The 21,025-nt window shown below is 44.1% G+C and overlaps 1 long non-coding RNA gene and 1 pseudogene across 2 annotated transcripts; one reads left to right on the top strand and one right to left on the bottom strand.

Annotated features, from left to right (window-relative positions):
* Positions 1-11,313: 11,313 nt before the first annotated feature.
* Positions 11,314-15,983, bottom strand: LOC139354702 (uncharacterized; annotated as a pseudogene).
* A 3,762-nt stretch (positions 15,984-19,745) lies between these two features.
* LOC139354701 (uncharacterized) lies at positions 19,746-20,428 on the top strand. 2 transcript variants are annotated; one of them, XR_011605580.1, is made up of 3 exons: positions 19,776-20,071; positions 20,138-20,217; positions 20,272-20,428. It is a non-coding gene; the product is annotated as an uncharacterized lncRNA (long non-coding RNA). The 2 variants fall into 2 exon arrangements; XR_011605579.1 differs by having other exon boundaries at positions 19,746-20,217.
* Positions 20,429-21,025: the final 597 nt, after the last annotated feature.

Here is a 21,025-nt window from a genome sequence, read left to right as displayed (position 1 = left end):
ATGAATATGCTCAAGAGGCCTTTGAGAACATCAAAGCCAAGTTATGTTATGCCCCATGTCTCGTTCACCCCGATTATGAGAAACTGTTCGTACCCAAAGGTACTCAACATGACCACACCCAACAAATCAAGCAGTAGCCAAGTTGGGAACAGTACCAGGCGCTCAGTAGCACCCACTGCATATGAGAATGGCTGATCAGCATATTATATGTCTCACTAACTCACCGTCTCACCGACTCAACGGCACACTGACCGGCCAATGCAGTCAGCACATTTTGCAGTGTCTGCCGAGCTAACCACACAAACTGCTACCATAATCAAAACTCCCTGACCTACCTACCTACTTTAGAATATAGCGCACTTCACTAATCATTCCACTAAACTTCCGTGTTCCAAGTAGTATATAAGCAGGTATCAAATGAAGAATAAATCAGTTATCAACACACCTCTTAACTCCGCGGTTCTACTTCCTACATCTGGGAATAGGGCTCGTAATACACTATCTCAACTAACAGCTAACCACGTTAGCTCACCCTCAGCGCAGCTTTAGCATCGCCTGTGGTCCGGCATCATAGTAACCATCGTTACCATTGCCGCGACGCGATCGTCCTGCCATCAAAGCGTCCCCGTGCCAGCGACAAGTGCTCATTACCCCCTTGTCCCGCGGTGTGACCCGGAAGTGTCTGCTTCGGTTAGGCACAAACATTGGTGACCCCGACGTGATCCTTTAACAACAAAGGATCACACTCAAGCAACCCCCTTCCCACTGAAGGACTCACAGCTTTATCCAGCTTCACAGGATACGCTTCTTCTTCCAGCGTCACAGGAACTTCAGCTTAAACCAGCTTCACAGGATTCGCTTCTTCTTCCAGCGTCACAGGAACTTCAGCTTAATCCAGCTTCACAGGATACGCTTCGTCTTCCAGCGTCACAGGAACTTCAGCTTAATCCAGCTTCACAGGATACGCTTCGTCTTCCAGCGTCACAGGAACTTCAGCTTCATCCAGCTTCACAGGACTCGCTTCTTCTTCCAGCGTCACAGGAACTTCAGCTTCATCCAGCTTCACAGGATTCGCTTCTTCTTCCAGCGTCACAGGAACTTCAGCTTAATCCAGCTTCACAGGATACGCTTCGTCTTCCAGCGTCACAGGAACTTCAGCTTAATCCAGCTTCACAGGATACGCTTCGTCTTCCAGCGTCACAGGAACTTCAGCTTAATCCAGCTTCACAGGATACGCTTCGTCTTCCAGCGTCACAGGAACTTCAGCTTAATCCAGCTTCACAGGATTCGCTTCTTCTTCCAGCGTCACAGGAACTTCAGCTTCATCCAGCTTCACAGGATACGCTTCTTCTTCCAGCGTCACAGGAACTTCAGCTACATCCAGCTTCACAGGATACTCAGCTTCATCCAGCTTCACAAGATTCTTTGTTTCCAAGACACACAATATGTCTACTTCATTCATTGAGGAAACAAGTCACACAAGAATCGATTTACACAATCGATTACTAGACACACAAAACGAGCTGCAAGGGAAAATCCAACAGCTCATTAAGAATTATGGCAAGGATTCTGCCGACCGACGCCACCGAGACGGCTATTATTCTGGTAAGCTAAATCAGTTAAACGATCTCTGGCGGCAGTTTTGCGACCTAGATGAAGAAGTCCAGCAAGCGGCACTACCCACTGGAAGTGAGTACTCTTCACGACTAGTAGCACTTAAAGAGCTGGTCGAAAAATATCAGAATATCTTTCTGGACAACATGCCGACTGGAAGCGGGCTTCCGAAGGCCCCCAGACGAACTTCGGCCAACATTAAGCTCACAACAAGAGATCAAGTCAAAGGAGATTCCGCAATTGACACGGTGATCCGACAGTTGCAGAGAAGATGCAACGAATTAGAGTCATCATTAACATTAGCCTCGAACGCCCCAACTGTCACCCCAGCCCTACAAAGGCACCTGGATCTCCATTGGGCGTTACTGAGGCAAGCCCACGACGAATTGGATAGCACACCTGGGGCCGCAGCTCTGGCAGAAGCAGAGCTAGCCCAATTCCACACATTATACGAGGAATACGAAATGAACCTGCTACGAGAAAACGACGCGCCAATGAGCCTAAACTTGGCACTTCCGCCAATTAGCATTCCGGAGTTCAACGGCGAGTATCTAGACTGGCCACGGTTCCATGATCTCTTTGTGGAATTGGTACATAACAAAGCATATTCGGCCAGTCAAAAGCTACATATTCTACAGAGTTCGCTTCGTGGTGAAGCGAGGAACGTCTTGACAGACACAGCCTTCTCACAGGGTGGCTATGACGACACCTGGTTGCGGTTGAAGGCCAGGTACCAGAACGGCAAAATACTAGTATTCGCCGCCATAGCAAAAATTATTGACCATAGGCTTATAGACGGCTCATCGCGCCAACTAAGGGCCTTACATGACACTATAAAAAACTCAATGAGTACTCTTAAAAACCTCGATATCAGCACAAAATCCTGGGATCCAATCCTGTGTTTTCTTATCAGAAGAAAACTAGACCACCAGTCTCTAGCTGCTCTAGAAAATTCAGCGGATGCACCAACGGAAATTCCAACGTTATGGAGTGTACTGACGTTTATTGAGCGGCGCGCTTGCATGCTGGAGACGATAAGCGCTCAACCTACAGCAACACTCCGCCATCAGTCAGTCCCCAACGAAGAGAGCTGTAAGATTTGTCACCTAGGACAACATAATCTTAGAGCATGTAGCCGTATCCAGCAAATGGACCCCAAAGCACGGCGTCAAGCCATTGTTCAAGTAGGAGCATGCACAAATTGTTTGTCTACAGCTCATAAGGTTGAAAACTGTGGATCACCGACCACTTGTCGAGTCTGCCAGCAACGGCATCATTCACTGTTACACCAAGGACCGACTAGCAATCCAGTGGCCGGCGCAGTAACCATTGCAGGCTACGACCACGTAGGAGGATATACTATGCTCGCGACCGCCAAGGTCTCATTACAAGGGCCAAACGGTCAATTACAAACATGTCGCGCTGTAATAGATTGTGGATCACAGGTGAATCTTATCTCAAGGAGAATGGCAGATCTGCTATCTCTTAAGGAAAGGTCACCGATTGAAATATCTGGAATCGGAGGAAAAATATCAACAGCAATTAGATCAACACTAAAGCTCTCATCAGTTACATCAGGGTTTGAAAGACTAATAGAGGTATTTATTATTCCCACAGTCATTCCAGACCAACCGTCAGTATCGATTGATAACGATCTTAATATTCCCGGGGGACTGCCATTAGCAGATCCTGACTTTCGGCAACCTGGACCCATTGACCTAACCTTAGGGTCTGAGGTGTATTCTCGTGTAATAACCGGTGAACTTCTTGAACTAGGACCTAATAAACCTTTGGCACAAGGCACTAGGCTTGGTTATGTAATCACAGGTTATCTCAATAAAGAAACCTCATCTGATACGGAAATCAACCCTATTCTGGTAGAAGGCAGAGGTGATTTTGCAGGACCGAACGCTGCTTCTGAGCCAACAAAAGATAAAAATCCGATGAATATAGAACCGACTTCTCATCAATTTAAAACCGACAAGAAGGCTGACTTTGGTTCAACATGTCCACACCTAACCAAGAAATATCTTAGTTTTATTGCAGAATGTCCACATACCATAGACGTGCCAAATGATCAAGTTCTACGAGAGCACAATTTCAGTCCCCACGGTAATGTCAATTTTATCGCAAAGGAGAGTGTTACGCAGCATCAAGAAGATGTGAAGGACCTGAATCACAAACCGCAGTTGAAGGAAAGATCCACCTTGGTCAATGATTTGTTAGGTTCTTCCGATACAATTCGGTCAAGGGCTGACCGACATCACGACCTAATTGAGGGTACCCCTCAATGGGGGGGAGAATGTTCGTACCCAAAGGTACTCAACATGACCACACCCAACAAATCAAGCAGTAGCCAAGTTGGGAACAGTACCAGGCGCTCAGTAGCACCCACTGCATATGAGAATGGCTGATCAGCATATTATATGTCTCACTAACTCACCGTCTCACCGACTCAACGGCACACTGACCGGCCAATGCAGTCAGCACATTTTGCAGTGTCTGCCGAGCTAACCACACAAACTGCTACCATAATCAAAACTCCCTGACCTACCTACCTACTTTAGAATATAGCGCACTTCACTAATCATTCCACTAAACTTCCGTGTTCCAAGTAGTATATAAGCAGGTATCAAATGAAGAATAAATCAGTTATCAACACACCTCTTAACTCCGCGGTTCTACTTCCTACATCTGGGAATAGGGCTCGTAATACACTATCTCAACTAACAGCTAACCACGTTAGCTCACCCTCAGCGCAGCTTTAGCATCGCCTGTGGTCCGGCATCATAGTAACCATCGTTACCATTGCCGCGACGCGATCGTCCTGCCATCAAAGCGTCCCCGTGCCAGCGACAAGTGCTCATTACCCCCTTGTCCCGCGGTGTGACCCGGAAGTGTCTGCTTCGGTTAGGCACAAACAGAAACCATTCATTATGCAGTGCGAAGCCTCACTAAGTGGTGTTGGTGCAGTTCAAGCCCAATATGACCAATCTGGTTGCGAACGACTGTAGTAGGACATATACTGACAAGGCCCACTTTACGACATATGATGTAATATATTCATACGACACCCACTGTACTATAGAATAAGCGGGAAACATATTTTAAATTAACTGTAAACGTTCTATTGTCATCCCATTCTACCGAGTACTGCAGCATAAGAGATCGCAGATACGTATACCTGCCTCGCTGAGATGAGCGAGAAGAAGAAAGATGGAGAATCGTTGCGGCACTCTGTTATACGCTCAAGGAAAGCGGTTGTGAAATTATAAAATAAAGAAGTTAAAACGAAACTATCGCCGGAGTCATTTATTGCCTATTACACGACCAATAGCGTTTGTGTTAAAAATGCCTAACAAAGCCCAATGTAACTATACAGTTACAGAACTTGAATGCAAGGCTGTAGTCTTGGCGATTGATATGTTCAGGATGTATATTAATGGACATTCTTTCAAAGTAGTCATGACCACTCCAGTTTGCGTTGGCTTATGAACCAATCTGATTTAAGCATTAGGCTGGCCAGGTGGTATAAACTGCAGGGTTACTCCTTTGAAATCGAGCATCGTAAAAGATGTGAAATTGTCGAGGCGGATGCTCTATCCCGTGCTTTCGATGATGATGATGTTGCTGCGGTAAATGTTGAAGTTTACCCTGAAGTCGATCTCGCATCAGATGCTCAGATCGGAAGAATATTCTGCACTCCGGAACAAATTCTCGTCTTCATAGCTACCTGATTTTCAAGTAGTCGATGACTTCATCTATCACCGTTCATCATTTCCAAATTCGATTGACACCCATTGACGGCCCATTTTCGCGTTCCGAATCTGGAAACATAGGCATATTGATTATCCTAGAACACTTTTCAAAATTTACTTTCTAAAGCCAGTAAGTACTTTAGTGATAGTCAGCATACAGCAGGACGAAGTCTTTCCTTGCTTTGGAGTGCCTGAAACAGTCGTGAGTGACAACGACACTCAGTTTAAAAGCCGTGACTTCTCCGACTTCCTTTCGAAATACGGCGTGCGCAACATGTTCACAGGTGCCTATGCTGCGCAGTACAGCGCAGGGGAGAGAGTTAACCGCTCAATCAACACGGCTTTGAGAGCATACATCCGCTCAGACCAGCGCGAATGGGACGTTTTCCTCAGCAGCATCAATTGCTCACTGGGTAACTTCATCCATCAGTCTATCGGTGTATCACCTTACTAGGTTGTCTTTGGCCAACATATGATCTCACACGGCCCAGACTATAAGTTGTTGCGCAAGTTAGGCTTGCTCGCCGAGGGTGACATCAACCTTTCAAGGACTGACGACAGTCAGAGAATTCGTGCAAGCATCCATAAACATCTAAGCAAAGCCTATGAGACAAATCAGCATACATATAACCTACGTACAAGGCCCCGATCGTTCGGGTCGGAACAAAAGCACGAGTTATGGAGAAACTTGGTGAATCATTATATGTTCTGGAAGACATGAATGGCAAAGAGCTTCGTAAATTCCATACAAAGAACATCTGGTAATCCCTCCTGACTCCTTTTTAAATTTTTATTGTTAGTCACAGGGACTAAAAATCAAAACTGTGGTTATGGGAGTCAGTATATTTGGCTAAGTTGGCATTTCTAGTTAGAACATTCCCCATGGTAACGAACATAAATAGCCCAGATGCAACCGTTCAGTTAAGCAAGGATACGATCGTCTCCTGAATACCAAAAATACCACTTTGATGGATCTTGGCAATTTTGTGCATTCTACTTCCACTCTAGACGCCATGATTTCCTCACCTAGGACGGTTCGTTCCGTGAGTAAAGTGATACAATTTTCCAACCCGATCGCACCCATATATCCGCAGGTGAAATTTATGTAATTTTGTTGACCAGTACGACCTATTATCACTCCCAATATTTGTGCAGTGACAAGCGACCACGTGTGAATTCTCGGAATTGTCGGAAGTTTTTACAGTCCTCCCTCTGCGCACAGCAAGGAGCAGGTGCCGCGTGCAGCGGGTAATTAGGGGAACCATACGTTTCTTCAGCATCAGGCCAGAATCTGCATTAGAGAGTCTCATACCGCACACCGCACCACGCAAGTCCGCACCACCATCTACATATCGGATTACGTTGGAATTTGGGATAATATAGCACCGGCACCGATTCGGCGTAATTCAGGCAAGACCGCGCAAGCACGACGCCCCATCTTAATTGGAATTTGAGATTACTGGTTTCCAGTTAATCTTGGCTGGGACTGCCAACTTTTTTTTGCATCGCTAGAGTGATCGTAGTTCAGTATTCCTAATTATAAATATTTTTAAGACAAGATTCTAATTCAATTTGCGATTCCTGTTTAGCCATTATACGTGCGTGTGTCCTTACGACATACTATGACATATATACACCTAAATTAAACTATTCAAGTTCTGCAGCGCACATCGATCGTCACCAGGCCCACTGGCTTCGTTGGAGAGTTTGTAAGTACGGCATAGCCGTAAATTATTTACATTCCTACATATATATATATTTATTCTTGTCTGAGCCCGCATACTTTTGATACATACATACATACAAATTTCCCTATCTTCGTATATTAAAAAGTATTAAATAAGAATCGTTTGCCTCTAATTACTTTAACGTAATCTGCCCAAGTGCGTTTGTGTAATCTTCGAATAAGAATATCATATATCGATAAAATATGTAACCATTCAGTTATAATTTAACGTAAAGTAAATATCCCTTTCTTATCCTTTCTAATAATCATGTACTGAAACACGATCAAATAGAGAGTCGTTAGGCGTGAAAATCGTTTAGTTTTAAGGATTTTGTGTTAGGATTTGTAGTATTAAGAACCATGAACCATACTACGGCAAATACGTCCGTATTTTAATGAAATTTAAAATGAATTATTTTGTGATCTCTTGAGGGCACCTTAAAGGATAAAGTGCAGCGGTTGTTTTATAGGGCAGGTATAGAAGGTTTCCAATAACATCTAGGCCTCCGTCTTCGATAGGTACAGTCTCTCCTCCGAATCTTAGCCGTTGGGTTAAAATCCTTATCGTTATGGTCTCTCTGCCTACTATTGTTAGTTCTGTGACACTCTTGTTCCATCTTAACACAAATCCACACCCTTCTCCCTGAGCAGGCAGGTCTAAACGTAGACAGAGGTGTTACGGTGGACAACGCTCATAGAGAGTGTTCGCTACACGTTTCCTAGTCCTAAGCAGTTAGACGCCACGCAAGGCATAAACATTTCTAAACTACTACGTCTCCTACGATAAACTTATTGGTTGGCATTGATCTTTCCAGAGACTTTATGGTATCACAAGGGGCTCATTGTGACCTAAGTTGGGAGATAAGTTTCTAGTCCCCAACCAGTCCTACTTACCTAGGTTTTGAATAAAAACTTCCATTTGCCTTGAGCTCAGCTCGGGCTTACGTATAGGGTAGAGTGAGGTAAGGATAGTTAGGGGGCAAGGATAGTTTATAACCCAAGAGGCTGATCGGTTCGATCAAATTATACGCTGCTTTAAATGAAGACGACGCTACAAATTAGAGCTTCAAACGTATGTATTAATTTCTGTCAATGTAACATTTGATATAAAATCTTTATTCTGTTCGAAACATTTTAGTTGGGTCTGGTTTTTTCAAACAACCCAATCAAAACAAAAATTCAAAACATTTCCATTGGGGCACGGATAGTTGACGGTAATATTCGATAATATGGATTTTGTTGAAGTATTTTTATAGTTTTCATGGTGCCAGTGATGGAAGTAACATAAAATCAAAGCACCACCGAATTTTCACAGGATAATATAATACTGTAGATCATTAAAGAAAAAATGAATTGACCATCAGTGCGAACCTCCGCGTCAGAAAGCTACAACCGCAATTTTATATCAAGTAGAAAGGTTAAAAAAAAGAGAATTTGATCTATTCCATTTGAGACGGAAAGATTGGTGTCCAAAGACTGCATTCAAATAAAATAAGAAAGGAAGTTAACTTCGGCAAGCCGAAGCTTGTATACCCTTGCAGTTATAGTATTTATGTCAGAAAACCCCGATGCTATAATTTGTTTCATATTATTTTCCCACAAATTTAGTTAAGTTAGTTTAGAAGTTAACTCCGGCAAGCCGAAGTTTGTATACCCTTGCAGTCATAATTATCAAATTTCAAAATACAAAAAATGATATTCCCAATGGTATTAGATAATATGTCAAAAAACACCGAAGCTATAACTTGTTTCATATAATTTTGCCACCAATTTTCCGATCGTTCCTATGGCAGCTATATGATATAGTCGTCCGATTTTGATAAAATTAAATTCAAAATTCAGAACTAATTAAAAAATGTAATTTCCACGCGTATGAGGTTTTATGTTAAAAAACACCGAAGCTACGCCCACAAACCGCCCAAAACTGTGGCTCCTACAGTTTTGATGCTAGAATAAAATTTTTAACTGAAATGTATTGTTCTCATCAAAACCAATCGATTGACCCAAAAAAAGTTTTCCACGCCTACTTTTACGACCACAAACCGCCCAAACCTGTGACGCCCACAAATTCCATGCTAGATAAAAAATTTTAGCTGAAATGTATTGGTCTCGTCAATACCTATCGATTGATCCAAAATCTTAAATCTGTCTACCGCCGGTAGGTGGCGCATTTTTATCTCGCTTTGCTGCTTGCATATCTCCATTTCCCTTTGGTCCCTTTAGCTGGGTAACGGGTTTCTGATAGTCGGGGTACTCGACTATAGCGTTCTTCCTTGTTTTTAATTTGAAAAGACATCCTTATCGGCTGCATCAGCTGGTCGTCGCCGGTTGTCCCGCTAACGCTCCCTTCAAAAGCACAAGTGTAGGTTTGCCGCTCACGCTTGTTGATTCTGCTCCTGTTGTCTGGGCCTATGGGCTTAGGCGATACCGGTGCAGGTCATCGCACAGCTTTTCGGATTTATTTGTTTCTTACGCACGTTGCCTCTCACGTAACGCTTGTCAATGGCTCCGGGCAATCTTTCGTTCACATTTGTTTCATATTTGGTAACTTCTTCGTAGGACGAGGAATTATTATTGTACGCCGGGGGGTAGCGGGGTACCGTGGTGGCGCTGATGGAATGGCGTGGGAGGCGACGGCGGGAAACTGGCGGCGTCGGCGGGCTGCTACGCTGGGCTTCGGCGGTTTGCTGCTGGTGCGGTTGGCTGCTGGTGCGGCGGAAGCTGTAGGGGAGAAACCACTCGAAACGCGTATTTGCCCCTTGATCGGAAAGAATGTACGCACAAAAGTTAACTTGGAAAGTAGGCGGGGATACGACCGCGGTTTATTCAGTTTTAACTCCAGAATCGAACTAACTAAGTCTAAGCTCCGCTCTGCACTCCAAAGCGCAGCGGAGACTTCATGGAGGGAGCTAGGAACAGTGCAGGAGAGCGGGAGCGCGAGAGAGCGGGAGAGCGGTAGAGCGGTGCAGCTGGATAGCGGGGCCGGTCCAGATTCGCCGGACAGTGGGCCTGAACATTCCGCCCCCCTTGCAATCGCTAGCGTTGCAAAAAATAAAGGAAACGGAACTTCGGCCAGTCGCCTACGCCTCAAGCCTGCGTACAGGCGCCGGAGAGGATCCACCCGAACACCGTCTTCTGGGGTACTGGCAGTCCCTCGTCGACCATGTGGAAGCCCGGCTGTATCACCTTCGGGTAGACGTCCGCGCCCATGATCAGTGAAACAGTGGCTGGCCGGTGGAAACGCTCATCCGACGTTCTCACTGAGCGCACGGATGGGAGTGCGGATGCGCACGTTCGCCTCGATCTTGAGGACCACCTCCAGCTTGACGGCCTCGTCGACCTTCGAACGAATCGTCGCCGTGCATATACTCTCATCGCCCACGTTTGTTGTCGGCAAACGAAACGCGGCGGCCAGGGATGCATCGATGGAGCTTGTCGGGGTGCACGGATCGATGAGTGCGGCGGTGTCGAACGTCTTCTCTCCGGTCTCGACGATCACCACAGCAGTCGGGAGGACATTGACGCTATGACGCTGGAGAAGTGCGGCGAGCGACGGAGCTGGTGTCGAGGATGCTGAGCGCGGTGGAGGGGCAGGCGTTCGGCGAGTTGGCGGATCTTGCCGGCGCGAACGCTGCGGAGAAGCGGGCTTTTGCTTGGAGGCGGACTTTTTCCGGGAAACAAGGTCGTGATGTGCAGCAGCGTGTGATGGTTCCGGTTGCACGTTCTGCACCGGTCACCGCTACGACAGCTCCCAGTGGAGTGCTCGTGTGCGAGACAGTTCGCGCAGTACTTGTTTATGATAACTGCCCGCACCCGCTTCTCTGCGCTCAGCTTTAGGAACCTCTGACACTTCCGAAGAGGATGGATTCCGCGGCAGACTCGGCATCGGTAGGACTGAGTACCTCTAGTACGCCTGCTATCCAAAGCCTGAGCGCTACGTGGATGGGGAGCCATTTTCCTGTTAAGAGTGTGGATAAGGAAAAAACAAACAGGGCTGATTAACAATGACGTGGATAATGGCTACGGACTAAGGTGTGCAAGAAACGCGGCTCGTTTCGAGGTAATTTTGGGCGGCTCTCGTGGAAGAAGAACCACCTTGGTCACTGGACGTTTGACAATGCCGCGTGTCGTACGAATGTCGACACGCGGACATTGCCATCGGCTCCCGGAAAAACGGAGTCTATTCTTCCGAGTCAACACTCATTTGAGGGCAAATTGTCATCCTTAATGACGACCAGATCGCCAACACGCAGATTTTCTGTGGGGACTTGCCACTTGTTGCGCTTGTGGAGCTCCTTAAGGTACTCATCCTTCCATCGAGTGCGGAATTGTTGATGGAGAGACTTTAGGTGCTGCCACCGGAATGGACTTGGATTCGCCCTTTACTTCATGTTCCACTATGTATAGAAGAGGTCTACCAACAAGAACATGCCCTGGTGTCAACGCTAAGAGATCAGTTGGATCCTCGGACATGGGAGATAGCGGTCTGGAATTCAGACAAGCTTCGATTCTCGCTAGGAGGGTGGACAACTCTTCAAAGGTGTACTTCCGTGAAGCGGTGGGTTTGTAAAACAAGGTCTTGAAGCTCTTGACACCAGCTTCCCATAGGCCTCCCATATGGGGTGCGCCAAGAGGAATGAATTGCCAGGTGAGCTGCTGATGACTATACGCATCGGTCACAGACTCCTTAACGGCTTGCAGGAAGTCTCAGAAATGCACGGTGGAGGCGCCGACGAAGGTCTTTCCATTGTCGGATTGGACTTGGCGAGGACACCCTCTTCTAGAGACGAAACGAGCGAAAGCGCCAAGAAACTTTTCAGTCGTTAGGTCGGATGTAGGCTCTAGATGGATGGCCTCTGTAGAAAAACAAACGAAAACCAACACATACCCTTTCGTAATGAGACAAGCTCTTCCGGTATAATTTTTTATATCAAACGGGCCGGCGTAGTCCATCCCTGTGTACGTGAACGGACGGGAAAAAGACACTCGCTCTTTCGGAAAGCTTCCCATCATCTGGACTTGCAATCTCTTTTTGTGGATAACGCAGACCCTGCAGGAGTTAACCACTGCCTTCACCAAGTTCGTTATTCTCGGAACCCAGTATCTGGACCGAGTGAGACGCACCACTAACTGGTTACCACCATGTAACGTAATGAGATGCGTGAATTTGACCAGAAGCCGCGAGAGTGCACATTCGTACGGCAGGATTATCGGATGTCGTTCATCATACCGCAAACTGTCGGAGGCCGTTACGCAGCCACATGCCCTGATTACCCCTTTCTTATCTAGAAAGGGGTTCAGGGAGAGAATCGAACTTGCCGCGGGCACAGGACGCTTCTGACTTAAGCAGCGGTATTCTTCAGAAAAATGCCTGCGCTGAGTGCAAATTGTCATGAGTTCTTCCGCGGCGGCAACGTCCTGGGCCTCTAGACGGACCCCGGAAAGCGGGGATTGTATTCGACATCGCTGGACAAATCGATGGACGAACGCGACGACCCGCAATGCTCTATCTAGTTTGGAAAAGCGATCCAGGAAATCTTCCGTCGGCATAGACGCCACATGGACTTTAACGGCACTCTTTTCGATCTCAGTCACCGGCAGGTCGGTTCCCTGGCTGGGCCAATGATCGCGTGGACGTTGCAGCCAAGTGGGTCCATGCCACCAAAGCGGGTTTGAACGTGCGACCAATTGGCCGCCTCAGTGGACTCGGTGATCTTCGTCACCCTGTTGGCAACGAACGTAGTCCAATGGCACGCTGGTTTGGCTAACCATGCTAGCACAATCGTGGAATCGGTCCAACAATGGAGTTTTGAGGTCAGCCTCGGCATATTTGGAAGAATGGCTTCGGCCATCTCTGACAAAAGAAGAGCCCCACATAACTCCAGCCTGGGAAGGGACACCGTTTTGATTGGCGCCACACGCGTCTTGGCTGTGAGCAAGTGCACCATGGTCTTATGGCCCACCTCTACGCGCACATAGATCGCAGCTCCGTGTGCCTTTTGCGAGGCGTCACAGAATCCGTGATGCTCTACGCGGAACTCTGGACGGGAGGAAACCCATCTGGGTATTCAGACCTTGTCTAGGACCGAATAGCTCTGGAGAAAGCTGTTCCACCTTTGACACAGCTCAATTGGAAGTTTATCGTCCCAACCTAGATCCTGAAGCCAAATCTCTTGCAGAAAGATTTTGGCACACACAACAAATGGAGCGAGCCAGCCTGCTGGATTAAAGAGCTTGGCAATTTGGGAAAGGACTTGGCGTTTGGTGGAGGAGATTTCCGTTGCTAAATCTGGTGGGATGAAAAAGAACTCATCGGACGTCGCCTTCCATCGTACGTCAGAAGATGATCGTTGACTCCAAAAGTTACCGTCTGTAATTCGAAATCTCGAATGTGCCCCTCGCTGTTGCGGAATAAGATGCGCTGGAACGGGGAATGCTTCGGATCTACCCATATCTGCCGATACATTTTCTCGATATCGGCACTGTAGACGTGTCGGAAGTATCGCCACTTCAGGATCTGGATAGTTAGATCGGACTGTAAGACTAGGCCAGCATGAAGGATATCATTTAAGCTGACCCCATTCTTTGAAGGGCTGGAGGCATTGAAAACCACACGCAGCTTGGTGGTTGTACTTTCCGAATTGAGCACGGCATGACGCGGAAGGCAATAACTTGCAAAATTATGGGGAGGATGGACTTCTTTCATGTGATGGAGGTCGAGATACTCTTGAATCACAGAGTCGTATTTGGCTTTCAGCTGACTGTCCATCTTTAGGCGTTGCTCGGTTCTTAGGAACTGCGACAACGCGGAGGATCTGGAGTGACCGAGGGCGGATTTTACGTTTTGGGGATCACGAAACGGAAGACTTACGATATACCTGCCGTTATCGTCTCTCGTAGTCGTTCGGAGAAAATTTTCCTCACATGTCAAATCGGAAGATTTTGTCACTTTTACTGGCAGATCCTCCACCTCCCAAAATTTGGTGAGAAGCCTATCCAGGGACATGTCAACTGTGTGGGAGGTTCGTGTAGAAAAAACGGAAATCTGATTTTCCCTTGGAGCAGGAACGGGACCTGTTAGGATCCACCCAAAAATCACCGAGGGGAGAGCCACAAATGTTCGGCCGGGTGCCGCTTAGGAGAATGGATGGCAGTATGTCGGCCCCGACCAGAATATCTATCTGTGCGCTCTCGTAGAACTTTGGATCCGCTAGTGACAGTTCGGGAAGATCCCGTAGAAACTGTTGCGGAATCGGACAAGATGGAAGGTTTCCAGCTAATTGAGGAAGAACATAGGCCGTCGTGTTTATTTGCAGGCCAGGCCTGGTCGGAGAACGGATGGTAAACTGACAGAGCTTTTTGGATTCAGCGGATACTGTCTGGTTTAAGCCTGATACTTGGGCACGGATTACCTGATGAGGCAACTTAATTAGTTTGAAAAGCCTCTCAGAAATAAAGGTTGCCTCTGATCATGAATCTATCAAGGCACGAGCTTTAAAATTCGACCCCAGGTGACATATGTCAATTATGGCGGTGTCCAGCAAGACGGATCTATACCCCGTCGCGAAGTAATTTTGGACTGTAGAGTCCGTGGACCGGGAAGCGGTGGCAACTGGTGTACTTGGTCTTGATCTGGGTCTTGGGGCGGGATTTGAAGGCGATTGGGAGAAGTTGCCTCTGTGTAGTAAGGTATGATGGCGGCCGCGGCACGTAAAGCAACTATGAGTGCTTTCACAATCACGCAGCTGATGCCCTCGTGCGAAACAGTTCAGACACAGCTGCTTCCTCTTTATATATGCCGACCGCTCGTCGACCGTCATCTGGAGGAACCGTGCACATGTGCGGACAGAATGGTTTTCCTTCTTACAAAGGTCACATCCTTTCGGCTTGGGTGCTACCCTTGTCTCGTAAGAATTTATTCTTCGAGGCGCTGCAGTGGGGGCGGATGTTTTTGGCAGATATTGACTCGAGCCTGACGGCCGTACGTCGTCTATGGCTTCTAAGGTCCGGTGACGCTCCGTAAGGAAGGCGTTCAGTCCCTACCACGTCGGAGTCTCAGCCTTATTGTGCCGGGGCTGTTCCCACAAGGATAGCGTGTGCTTAGGAAGTTTGGAGGAGCACATGTACACTAAAAGGCAATCCCGATTTTCGGTTTCAATTCCGGACATTTCTAAAGCCGTAAGGCAACCCTGGATGGTACGTTGAAGTTCACGGATAGCTGAACCAGATTCCTGATTAACGGACTGCACATTGAAAAGTATTTTTAATTGGCTATTTACTAACAACCGCTTGTTTTCGAAACGCTCAGTTGGGTTAGCCCAAGCTGAGCGAAAGCCGTCGTTAGTAAGGGGGGAGTTCGACACTATCGTGTGTGCATCGCCTCTTGTTTTGGCATTTAGGTGAAACAATTTTTCGACTGGCGTCAGCCTTGGATTGTTTATATAAATGGCCGTAAACAAATCCCTAAAGATCGGCCACCGCATATAATCTCCGTTGAAAACCTCGGTATCGCACGGAGGCAGCCGACATCCAGAGGAAATGCAAGTCTGGGTAGGAACAGCTTGAACTTTGGGAGCCTGGGCTATCATATCCGCGATCTGAGCCCCACATATCTCGTAAACGGAATAGCAGTAGCCGTATTTAGCCTTGAGAACTGCAAAACTCTCAGCTGCACTGTCTCCGGCTTCTGCTATGCACCCGGTGCATTCATCGTATTCTGCCTTGATGCGGTCCCATAACGCTCGTATTTCTTCGTGGCGGATGTTCAGTATGGACAGAGTAGGAGGGATCGGCGAAGGAGTGTTTGCTCTGGATTCAAACTCACTCAGCCGATCTGAGACCTTAGTACATTTGCTTAGAGCGATCTGGGAAGGTGTTAGTGCCATTTTGACGTTTGCACGGGTGACCCTTTTTCGGGGCGTCGAGGTCTTGGCAGTTAGTTCGGGTGTGGGCGGATCTACGGATATGCCTGGGACTACGGCAGGTGGAATAGACAACTTGTTGTTATCACTTCCAGCGGACATTTAAAGAGAAATGACCTTTTTTTTTTGGGGTCAGAATCTGCTCGCCTTTGTTTATGTCGGATAAATAGGAAACCTGGCCCACTTCTGGAACAGTGGAACGACGTGACGACAAAAAAAAGTAGTGGATCGGAATTAAACCCAATAATACGGATTAGGAACGGTGAGTGATGAGTTCGTATATCACCCGTGGAGAAATAATACTATAATATTTAACCTTTTAGGTATATGTATATTGTAGTGGGTTCAAGTTTGGTATATATTTGTTGTTTTTTTTTTTAGTGCTGGTATTTTTTGCGTTTGAAATAAATTCAGGGGGAAAATACCAAATATGTGTTAATCTGTAGTCCCCGGTGAAGTAATTGTAATATTTCGCCTTTACTTAAACTTCTGAAAGAAGAAAAAATACCAAGTTATGCCAATAAGTTGTTGGCCGGAGGATGCGATCGGTTGATTATTTAATATTGGAGTATTGCTTTAATTTGATTTAATATTCCGAGGGAAAAATACTAAAAGTATACCAAAAAAATTGGTGGACGGAGGATGCTATGCATCCGGTGGAGTGCTGGTATTTTTCTCGTTTAAATAAAATAAATTTTACGGAGTAAATACCAAATACCGAAAAAAATACAAAAAAGTTTTATGGTAAATAATACACAATGACCAAAAAATTGTCACGTCGGTTGGTGTAATTTTTTATTTTATTATTTTTGACCGGATGGCCGACGGAAAACTTTAATTAGTCGGAACGGGATGGTGGAGTTACAAATTATATGTGACTGTATGTAGATATTTGTATATATGTAGATATTTGTATGGATGTAGATATTTATATGTATGTAGATATTTGTATGTATGTAGATATTTGTATATATGTAGATATTTGTATGTATGTAGATATTTGTATGGATGTAGATATTTATATGTATGTAGATATTTGTATGTATGTAGATATTTGCATGTATGTAATTTTCGCCGGTTTTAAATTTATTAAATAATTCTTCCCTCTTCACGGAAGGAAGTAACTTAATATTTAAAAAAAAATTTATTAAATAATTATTGCCGGCGGGGTATGTGTTGTTGTGGAAGTTTTCGATTTATTGTGTGTGGACTGTATTTGGAAAAACGAAAAAATATGTGCAAGTATTTTAGCGGCTGCGGATATACAGTGAGAAAAATCTTGAAAAGTTTTGGGGGCCTGAAATGGCAGAACACTAGAAATTTAATAATTCTCACTTTATGCGCTTGGCTTATATTTGCACAATATTTTCTAAGCTTGGAATTTTTTCTCGATTTTGTATATGTGTATGTAAGTATGGATGAGCGGTTAAATGCAATTAAAAACAAGGAAGAACGCTATAGTCGCCCTTCAGTTCTGCAGTAGGGACGCGGTGACATGGCTCAAGGCAAAAAGCTTTTTTGATTTTTTTTTGTGCCTAAAACGCTGTGCCGCTGTTGACGTCAGCAGAGAAGTCGGCGCAGTGTAGAAGACTGCCTACGAAAACGATCGTGCAACAAATAGAGGCAGATATTCGGAGCTTCCCTCTTTCTTTGTCTTATAATCTGCCTGCACTCGGCGCTCTCAGAGACAAATTTCGGCAGGTCCGTTATTTCTTTTGAGTCTCTCCGTTATGTCCGGCTGGCGACTAATGTTTCGGCGGAAAAATTTTCGTGGCGACATGTGAATGCCCTAATATTTTAGGAGCATTATTGTATATCGAAAAAAAAAACAACTAATATTGTTTTATATAAGTACATTATTTGATTATAGTAAAATTAAGTAAATTGAATTTACTTTTAATGTTATGCTTACGTATTATACATTAATTTTACAATATAATTTTTTAACTAAGTTATAGAAATTAAGTCAGTTAAAATTTATTTAAAACATTTTAATAGTACCATTTTTAAAGAATTCATTTTGTATTTTTTACTTAAAAAAGCAAAAATTATGTAGTCGGATATTTTTCGCTTTAGAATGGGTATAGGTGCAGTGGCACGCGCCAACAGCGAAGAGAAATTAAAAGAAATCATGTAAAGGGGTGAGAGGAATACTTGGTTCATTCTGTTTGAGTTATTGAAAGGGAAGCAAGCCATTTAAATTGTGCGCAGCAGATTTACTTCTTTCGTTTTTTAAAGTGAAAATAATAAAGTCAGGTAAGTGTTACATTAAGTTGAAGATGTTGTGCATTGATCTTAGTTTAAAGTATAAAGGTATTCAATGGGTTCCGTTAGCCGAAAGTGGATGATGAAATGTTTTGCGCCAATAAAAATCCTGCAAAGGGTGAAACACAGCTCTAAAAGGTAAATATGCAAATAAACAAATAAAACGCATTTTTTAAGCATATGACCATAATTTTTTATCAGGAGCGTTGGCCGAGGAGTCAGAGGACCCGGGCAAAGGTTTAAGGAAGGCGATTACCATTGTAAAAAGCAAATTAACGTAACATAAAATTAGGCTTACTAACAATAATTGTCCTTTAACAGAAAACCTAAATAACATTATTTAATTAAAATATATTTAAAAGTATATACAAATTTATGTATTTTAAATTCTATAAGTAAAAACACATGGGAAAAATTCTGATTTTCACAAGTGATTTCACTTGGGACGTGTCACTTGCAAGTGATTTCATAAGTGAAAACTCATGGAAAAAATTTGATTTTCACAAGTGATTTCACTTGGGACGAGTCACCGGCACGTGACAGGCCATACGAAAAATGAGTATAAGGAACAAGTGAAATCCCGTGGGACTTCGAAAAATTTTCATTTGAATTTTCACTTGTGAAAATGCGGACATCCCATACAATTTTCTATATGGAGCGTCACTTGTTCTTCACTTGTGCAAGAGGACTTGTCCCACGGGATTCACAAGGTGATTCACAAGTGAAACTTTTTTTTTGGAACTGAAGGGCGAGTAACTCGACTATCAGATACCCGTTACTCAGATAACAAACTTTAAAATAATTTAGCCGAGCACTTTGTTCTCTCTCCCTTGCTCTCGTTTCTCGGCTCTGCTTTTGTTTCAGCGAGCGCCAAGAATGAGAGAGCAACACATAAAATAGACAAAAAACATTTATATTTATGTATGCTTGCTAAACATACACAATTTTAAAGCACATTCTGTATTTCAAAATATTTGGTTGAATAGCTTCCCTTCAGTTCTGCAGTAGGGACGCGGTGGACATGGCTCAAGGCAAAAAGCTTTTTTTGTTTTTTGTTGTGCCTAAAACGCTGTGCCGCTGTTGACGTCAGCAGAGCAGTCGGCGCAGCGTAGAAGACTGCCCACGAAAACGATCGTGCAACAAAGAGAGGCAGATATTCGGATATTTCCCTCTCTTTCTTGTCTTATAATCTGCCTGCACTCCGCGCTCGCAGAGACAAATTTCGGCCGGTGCGTTATTTTTTTTTGCGTCTCTCCGTTATGTTCGGCTAGCGACTAATATTTCGGCGGAAAAATTTTCGTGGAGCAGCGACATGTGAATGCCCTAATATTTTAGGAGCATTATTGTGTATCGAAAAAAACAACTAAAATTGTTTTATAAAAGTAAACTATTTGATTATAGTAAACTTTAGTAAATTGAATTTACTTATAATGTTATATTTACTTATTATACATTCTTATTACAATATAATTTTATGGTTAAGTTATAGAAATTTAGTCCGTTAAAATTGATTTAAGTATTTAAAACATTTAAGTATTAACATTTAAAAAAAAATCGTATTGTATTTTTTACTCAAGAAGTAAAAACTATATAGTCGGATATATAATTCACTTTAGAAAGGGTATAGGTGCAGTGGCACGCGCCAACAGCGAAGAGAAAACAAAAGAAATCTAGTAAAGGGGTGAGAAGACTTGGTGCATTCTGTTTGAGTGATTGAAAGGGAAGCATCCATTTTAATGGTGCGCAGCAGAGTTACTTTAATCGTTTAGTTAATATAATAAAGTCAGGTAAGTGCTACATTAAGTTTAAGATGTTGTGCATTGATCTTAGTTTAAAGTACGTAAATTTTGAAGGTATTCAATGGGTTCCGTTAGCCGAAAGTGGATGACGAAATGTTTTGTGCCAATAAAAATTCTGCAACAAGCTATAAAAGGTAAATATACAATTAAGCAAATAAAACGCATTTTTTAAACATATGTTTTTTCAGGAGCGTTGGCCAAGGATTCAGAGGACCCGGACAAAGGTTTAAGAACGGCGATGTCTAACGTTAAAAATAAGCTTACGAAGCAAAAAAACAGAAACAATAATTGTACAATTTTTGAAAATCTAAATAGTACCATATAATTAAAATGAAATGAATTAAATTCTATATTTTTTTAATTGAAAACTCAAGAAAAAATTCTGATTTTCACAAGTGATTCACTTGGGACGTGTCCCTTGCAAGTGATTTCACAAGTGAAAACTCAAGGAAAAATTCTGATTTTCCCAAGTGTTTCACTTGGGACGTGTCCCTTGCAAGTGATTTCACAAGTGAAAACTCAAGGAAAAATTCTGATTTTCCCAAGTGATTCACTTGGGACGAGTCACCGGCACGTGACAGGCCATACGAAAAATGAGTATAAGGAACAAGTGGAATCCCGTAGGACTTCGAAAAATTTTCATTTGAATTTTCACTTGTGAAAATGCGGACATCCCATACAATTTTCTATATGGAGCGTCACTTGTTCTTCACTTGTGCACGAGGACATGTCCCAGGTGATTCCCAAGGTGATTCACAAGTGAAACTTTTTTTTTTGAACTGAAGGGTTTGTTTGAAAGAATTCTATTTGCCGCGGATATTAGATTGCAAATTTTACGTCCACACACATGCATAAATACATTTGTATGTATGTATGTCGTTTTCTGGCCTAGTGTCAAGGCTTGTCGTAACTACTTTGGTTTGAGAGCATTGGACTGAAAAC

Source organism: Drosophila suzukii, unplaced genomic scaffold, assembly GCF_043229965.1.
Source record: "Drosophila suzukii unplaced genomic scaffold, CBGP_Dsuzu_IsoJpt1.0 scf_14, whole genome shotgun sequence".
In the NCBI taxonomy this organism is placed as follows: Eukaryota; Metazoa; Arthropoda; class Insecta; order Diptera; family Drosophilidae; genus Drosophila; species Drosophila suzukii.
This window is presented reverse-complemented; position numbering and strand designations above follow the sequence as displayed.